At 34.0% G+C, this 7,630-nt stretch overlaps 1 protein-coding gene across 1 annotated transcript in view; it reads left to right on the top strand.

Moving 5' to 3' along the window:
• The first annotated feature begins 1,056 nt into the window (after positions 1 to 1,056).
• LOC128255574 (uncharacterized) overlaps positions 1,057 to 7,630 on the top strand; it is a 72,125-nt gene continuing 65,551 nt past the window's right edge. Inside the window, 2 exon segments of the mRNA XM_052985238.1 lie at positions 1,057 to 1,169; positions 2,576 to 2,865. The gene's annotated coding sequence lies outside the window, so the exon portion shown is untranslated.

Genomic DNA, 7,630 nt, shown 5'->3' with positions numbered 1-7,630 from the left:
CTGCAACAACTATGTGACTTTTAAATTAATAAATTGCAATAAATTTAGGAACTATATTAATTATAGCTCAAGTTAAAAATTATTTAAGATACCTGGAATCTTGACAACGTTAAATAATAACCAATAAAAAAAAGTTATATAAAAACAGCTGAATATAAGTAAATACTAGTACCATTTTATGAAATTAGCAAATCAATGTCTTCTCTTAAAGGTTAAAATATAAAATCACCTTAGATTTTGAATGGTATGTTGCTTAAATATATATTTGTAAGATCTTTTATAGAATTTGCACCAAACAAAAATAATATTTTTAAAGAAATTAATTAAATTAATTAAGGTTTTTTTTATTTGTTTATTTGAGGGACGTCAACCTTATTTATTTGGTTACAATTGATTTAACATTTTTGTAATAATATTTGTATTATTAATTGTGACTGAATATTTCTATGTGTTGCCTAATCCCCATCGCATATCCAGGAATTCCTTTTTTTAAGGTATAAAAAAAAAAGTTCAAGCTCCTTTTGACCAAATTTGTTTTTATATTTATAAACATGTAAGTAAAATAACTAGAAAATTATCCAAAATTGTTCTGGTCGTGTTGATAGATATATATTTCCTATAATATTGCAAGCCCCTTTAGTTACAGTTTGTTTTTAATTTTAAGATAAATTAAAATCGTAATCTTTATGTTTAAGAAACCTTTAACTAGCTTCCTAATAATATTTTATCTGATATCCGCGTCTTTTGTATTCTATCATCTGTTTTGAATCTGGCGCCAATAAGTGCCAGAAACGCGTTAGCACCAAACTCAATATGAGCAGCAAATGAGCAACAGCTGATGGCCTGCTTATTTTTTATTTTTTGAAAGTTACGCGTAGAATCATTTAAATTTGTGGTAAATAAATGTAAGTAAACCAAGTAGATTAAAGCAAGGAGAACAATCTATTAAGTTGAGTGCAGTGAACAAGAATAAAATGCAATGAATTCCATCAATGTGGCCACTCTGCCGGCCAGGTGGCAATTTCGCCGCGGTGTGCACACACTGGTCGCCACTGCTGGTCGGCTCTTCTTCTTGCCACTGCTGCAATTATATATCGCTGTTCCGTCGTCTCCGCCGATCCACCTCCGCGCTAAAATTGCCAAAAAGCCTCAACAACCGCGAATTTTCCGTAAATATTGCAATTGCACGGTGGCGAAAAATGTGCCAAATAAAAGGGTTATAAAAACAAACGGAAAACACACAGAAACACTCACGTACCTGAGCAGCTGACGCCGGCAGAGGCAGAGGCAGCGACTGCGGCAGAGGCAGCAACAAGCAACAAAAGGCAAACAATTGGATAAGCGCTTTTCAGGTGTTAAAACTACGGGTAACTTAACAAGTCCAAGAGTTCAGCTTGAAAAGCTAACGGTTCCAAGGTCACAGCGCTGAAAAACAAAAAAAAAACAGCGACTTTTTAACTGTATTGTTGTTGTTTTTGCTGCTGCTGCTGCAACAGTTGCAGCGAGTGTGTGTGTGCGTTGTGTGTGATCGCGATCATCCGTCTCTGTCGCACTCATTTCGCATGTGTCGCCGGTGAAATGGTGTCGCCTTTCGCTGACGACGTCGACGTCGTGGCCAGCGGCGCTGCCGGCGTCAGCGCAGAGACCACCGCAGTGGCCATGAAACGAAATTTGTTCTGAATTCTGTAAAAATGTTTACAATGGGAACAACATACACTAACAGAAATCGAAAGGCAACAACGTTAAATAATAACCAATAAAAGAACTTATATAAAAACAGCTGAATATAAGAAAACACCAGTACCAAATAAACAAACAATATCTTCTCTTAAAGGTTTTAAATACACTACCGGAATTCTTTTAACAGATATTAACACTGACAGAAATCAGAAGTAACCATAACAAATAAAATGAAACAAAAAATCTATGTAAAATACAGCTGACATCTAAAGCGTAACATAAAAAACCATTTTAATAAATAGATCAAGTGGATATCTGATCCTCAAAATACAATATTTACAATGCTATCAAATTGAAACTAAACATTAATCTAAAGCAAAAAAGATGAAATACAAGCCTAATACCATAGCAAATATTTAAATGCACCGTTGAAAACCAAGTGGTAATCAATAGAATTCAAGCATGCATACATTTAAATCAATAAATTAAACAATAATAATTTCAAATACAATCTCAAAACCAAAATAATAAAAGAACCATCAAAAACAGCTGAAACAATGTGGTTAAAACTAAAACAAAGTATTACAAACTGTCTCAAAAGAAAGAAGCTAAAATGTTTTTTCGTAAAGACACTTTAGTTCCTTTTATGTTTATTAAATTTATTTAATTCCGTTAGTGATATAAAAACAAACAGACTAAAATCGTTTGTATAAAAAATATAAAATTTTTATAATATCCATTTTAGATTCCGCCCTGTCTAAAATTAATAAAAACCTTACCGGAAAACATATGATTAATTCAAAATGACATGACACTGTAAAGACAGAAAATAATGGGTATTTTAAACACTTTTATTACCTAAATTGCTCAATTCAAATATCAGTAATTTCACTAGTGCTCTTAATAGCTTCAAAAGCAAGTGAAGAAATATAACCAAGAGTGTTTGTAAAAATAAAAAAAAAAACATAGAAACCCCAAAGGAAAGTCGAGAAAAGTGCCTACAACCAAATGTGTTTTTCCTGAAGTTAAATCCCTTCAATCCCCTTATTTGGCTTTAATTCCCGTAAAGCCCTTCTTTCACCTGCTCCCACCTTTAATCGACACAATAATTCCCCAACAAAAACAAGCACATGAGTTGGATTAATAGGAGTCAACTGGAATAGGCCGAAGCACACCGGAGCACAGGTCAGTATCGGAACAATCAGGCCATATTAACTGCCATCAATCAGTTAAAATATTAAAATACCGTTTGCTCAATTGAATGGTTCGCCATGAATCGGTTGAAACCGGTTACCGGTTACCGGTTGGGTTTGCAAGCCGGCGAAAGACAAATTGAAAATTCAATTAAATTTAATCAATTGCAAGTTTGACGGTTGGTTTCATTTGGTTTCAATCACATGTGTCCGCCTCGAACTCAACTTTTTCATAAAACTGCAATTAAAGATTGCGTAAGAACAGGCAAATGAGCAATCGTAAGTGGTACGGCTATGTCTAGCGTTATAATTATTTAAATAATAGTGTTAAATATGACAAAAATTTGATTGATGCACATTAGTCGGTTGCGTAGATATCTGAGATGATTTAAAATCAGAGATACCTAATTATAATTTCTTAAACATTATTTTTATCAATTAGCTTAAAAACAAACTTTTGGTTCAACCAACCGATTGACCCTCTCACAAACGAATAAAATATAAATGCAATATTTAATTAAATCTTAAATTATTTTATTTGTGAAATCGACCAAACGAAATAATCATTAAAATGGTAATTTAATGAGGCAGACGCCTTTTCCAGAAGAAACCAACTTCATGATAAATAAAATGAAAATCAAAATAAAACGGATGATTTATACAATAATTAAATATGCATTTCGTCCGTCATACAAACATACATATGTACATGCCTACGCACACATATCGGTTTTTTATTTGTCGCATTTGGTTTTAACTTTAAAGAGCGACCACGGTTATTAATTTAACCTTTTTATTTGGTCCCTTTTTATTACCAGGTCCGAAAACCTGAATCCACGATGGAGCCTTCTCTCCAGATCCCTGCGCCCCTTTTAGCGGTCCAGTTTCTTTTCCTGCTCTTAATGGAAAAAATGTTGAGCGGTCTTTGTTTTACTCCTTTTATTTGTCCCTTTTTGTATACCCTTCCAGGGGGTATTATAATTTTAAAAAATTTGTATTTAAAAATTTGTAACCGCTATAATGGATGTCTCTCCGACTAACTTAATCTTAAATTTACATTTAGCTTTGGTAGCTTTTGTTTAATTTACTTAATTTAATGCTTTAATTAAATGCATTTACCCTTAATTATAAATGAATTGATAATAATAATATCACTAATCTTTATAATTCATTTATTGGCTATTAATATTATAAAATTATGTGATAGTGCTTACTGGACAAATTCTAAAAAAAAAAACCTTGAAAAAAGTAGCTATTGATAATAATACACTGTCATATCCTACAAAAAGCTAAAATTATTAAAATTTGTTGCCATATCATAATCAATATCAATAGCTTATAAATACGTTTGTAAAATTGATCTTAAAAAATACACAAAATTTCGGAAATACCGAATGAATAATGGACCGAAATGGACGTTCTCAATTTCGATCCCTATCTTTCCGTTCTTGTTTTTGATTGTTTTTGTGTCTGTTTATGTTGCGTGAGGAGGGAGTCTGTGATGTTGGAGTTTTATAAAAATTGCGGAGGGTGTAGGGGTGTACAGAAGGAAACCGATGTCCTGCTATAAAATTGCATGTCCATGTTGTTTTATTTGATTATGCGCGTGTGTGTGTGTGTGTGTGTGAGTGCGGATTTTTGCTGTTTGTGTTTTTTGCAAGAGTTTATTGCGCGGAATGCTATTTAATAAATTCCATTTTCGACTCCCACTCCCCTCTGGCTGTCATATCGCCATGTTTTCGTTGTTGCATCTCGTTCGGGATTTATCTGTCCATTCAGTTCTTGCTTTTGCTAGTGCTGTTTCCGCTCTCCATCTTGTTTGGCCAATGCAAATTTTAAAATTCAATTTCGCTCGTAACTTCAATTGCCTCAAAGGTTAGCCAAAAGCTGGGAAATATGAAATATGAACATCCGTAGAATACATCCTTTTTTGGCTCGCTGCGAATTCATATTTCACTGCTAGATTTATTATTACATTTTTCCCCCATTTTTCCCCAAATGCATCTCACTTCCCGCGGCGCTTAGTTTCTTTCGAGCAAACTGGCACAAATATAAAAGAATAGATAAAAAGCGACGAACAATAAAGATGGCAAAACTTAAGCACCTTAACTCACTTTGCTAGCTCCACACTGTAGAGTCTAGAGCAAGAACTCGAAAAAACTCAACATACATATAATCGAAAAGAGAGCGAAAGAAAAGAATTTCCAACTACGCTAAAAACTTTTCCGAGCAACGCAACTTTTTCTTTTTTGTCCTGAAAAGTTGTACAACGCTTCAGCCCCCGTTGTTATTGTTATTGTATGCAACTTCCGCTACAGCTATAACTATAACTATAACTATAACTAAGAACATCGACGATAAGCGCGAGCTCAATGGTTAAAGCTAAACTTTTTTTTTTTGGTGGAAGAAAACTTTAAGCAATGGTTCGCTGGGTTTTCTATTTCGCTTGTTCTGGTTATGCCTCGCCCTCAAAAACAAAAACAAGGACATGAGAGCCGTAAAAATGTTCCTGCGAGCTGCTGGGGAAAAAAAACAAAAACTTTTTAAAACAACTGCAAGGGGGGTGTAAACAGGGGCAGGTGGGCGGCAACAAAAGCAACAATGTTCAAGTGCATTCACAGGCAAAAACTCTGAAAACATACTATACTCACAGTTGCGGTCAGCAAAATAGATGTTGACATTTGACAAATACCCTTTTTCCAAATAAAATAATTCCAAAAATATTATGCATTACTGAGTATAATGAAAATTATTTTAAATTGATTATAAAGAAGAAAGCAGGATTTTTTTTGCAAAGACCTTTAAACTTGGCCAACAAAATCAATAAAGTAAAAAGTGTCGATTCTTAGAATTGTAGCTGGGTAAATAAACTTAACTAAATCTTAAAGGATTATTGTATGATTATATCAAAAACAAAAATTAAAATCATTTGCATGATATTTTCAAATAGGAAATACATTTAACTTGACCCCAACTGTATAGCCAACACAATAAAACACAAAAAAAAACTTTAAACAACTCTTAAAAGCTTGAACCAGAAAAATACGAAATATGGGCGCTCGAAACTACATTTTCCACCTGCAGCTGGCCAAAAAGCAAAAACAATTGCTTGCCCACCTCTTTAAAAGCCACCAACCCAAACAAAAAATCAATAAAAATGCGCATAAATAATTTAAAAATAATTGCAATATGAAAAACTTCCTTTTTACATGCTTTTGCTTACATTAAACAACTTTATTATGGGCACTAAAATGACTGCTGGAAAATTGTTAACATTTTTGTAATGAAATAATGAAACATTTAATTAGTTGAAGCAAATACAATGATTGCTTAATGTTGAATTACAAATAAAGCAATTCAAAAACAGCGTACCCATTGTTCAATTGTTGTTTCCATCATGATGAGAATCGCTAATCGAGGGCAGCACAAAATTGTTTAGCGAATTTGCTGTGGGGCAGCAGCCTGATTTGGCTTATATAGTATGTACTTGATAAAGCGAATTAGCACCATTCGGATCTGGTCCGTGCTATAAACAAATCACACCGATATATTTAGCCAGGCGTCCGACCGGATTTATCTGGAACTCTAAAGTGCGAGATATATGGTAAAATCTTTGTACATCTGATTTCATATTCGAGGGGCTTTCCTCTCCGCTGATTTTTCTTTTCCGTTTCGCTCGTTATCAGCTCCATATTCAGTTGCTCTTTCGAGTGTCCGACTTGCGTCACATGTCTGAAATTGTTATACATATTAATGAAAACAAATGCGCGTCGCACGAAAAACGAGAAGCGAAGTAAATCAAATCAAATAAAATCACATCGACTCAGAAACAAGAAGCAACGCCCGACAAATCGTCGAATCACTTAAACATGCAAATAATTTTTTTTCTTTTTTTTCCATCGCTTTTTTTGTATACTTCCCACATTGATGCCCAGAGCTCAGAGATCATGATCGCTGAGTGATGCGGGTTATCGCGAGACCCGCGCTGAAATAGGTTATCGCCATCGGTGATCGTTCGATTAACGTGCATCGATTTTCTGATCACAAAAGCTGCCAACTGGGGATTTTGGAAAATAATATACAATCTGTTCCTGGTTTATGACTTAATTCGCAGAACTTGGGAGTCAAATGGCCACTTAAAAAGGTCAAAAAATGTTAGTATTTTCCAAAGAAATCATCAACATAATTTTAACTTTTTACTTGTGACAGAGTTTTGACTTCTAGATTAAAATGAACAGGTTTATTGTTTATACTTTTGTTTGTTATATTATGTTATTTAAACACCATTGATGCACAAAATAAATAACTTTAGATGAAAACTCAATTACAATATTTGAAAATTCAAATTTGAGGGTTTACGTGTTGTGAAACTTTAAGTGTCTTACATGAATTTAATAATGACGGTGTACCCCACCCTTAACTCGTAGAGTAGTGTATTCGTTGAAAAGTATGTAACGGTCAGAGGAAAGCGTTTACCACTCTGCAACGGATATATATTCTTGGTCAGAATTACTTGCCGATTTGATTTAGCCATGTCTGTCTGGCTGTCCGTATAAACGTGATAACTCGTAAACTATACGAGCTAGAGAGCTTTGGCAATCAACATGCAGGTTTAAGTTGAATTGTAAATCAATTTGGCCACGCCCATCTTAAAGCCCACAAATCGCGAAATTGTGTCATGTTAATCTGAGTCATGGTAAAGGCTAGTCATTGGGCAGTACATTTTTACTCGGTCAATATCTATCGACAGACCAACA

This window comes from Drosophila gunungcola (genome assembly GCF_025200985.1).
Source record: "Drosophila gunungcola strain Sukarami chromosome 2R unlocalized genomic scaffold, Dgunungcola_SK_2 000011F, whole genome shotgun sequence".
NCBI lineage: Eukaryota > Metazoa > Arthropoda > Insecta > Diptera > Drosophilidae > Drosophila > Drosophila gunungcola.
This window is presented reverse-complemented; position numbering and strand designations above follow the sequence as displayed.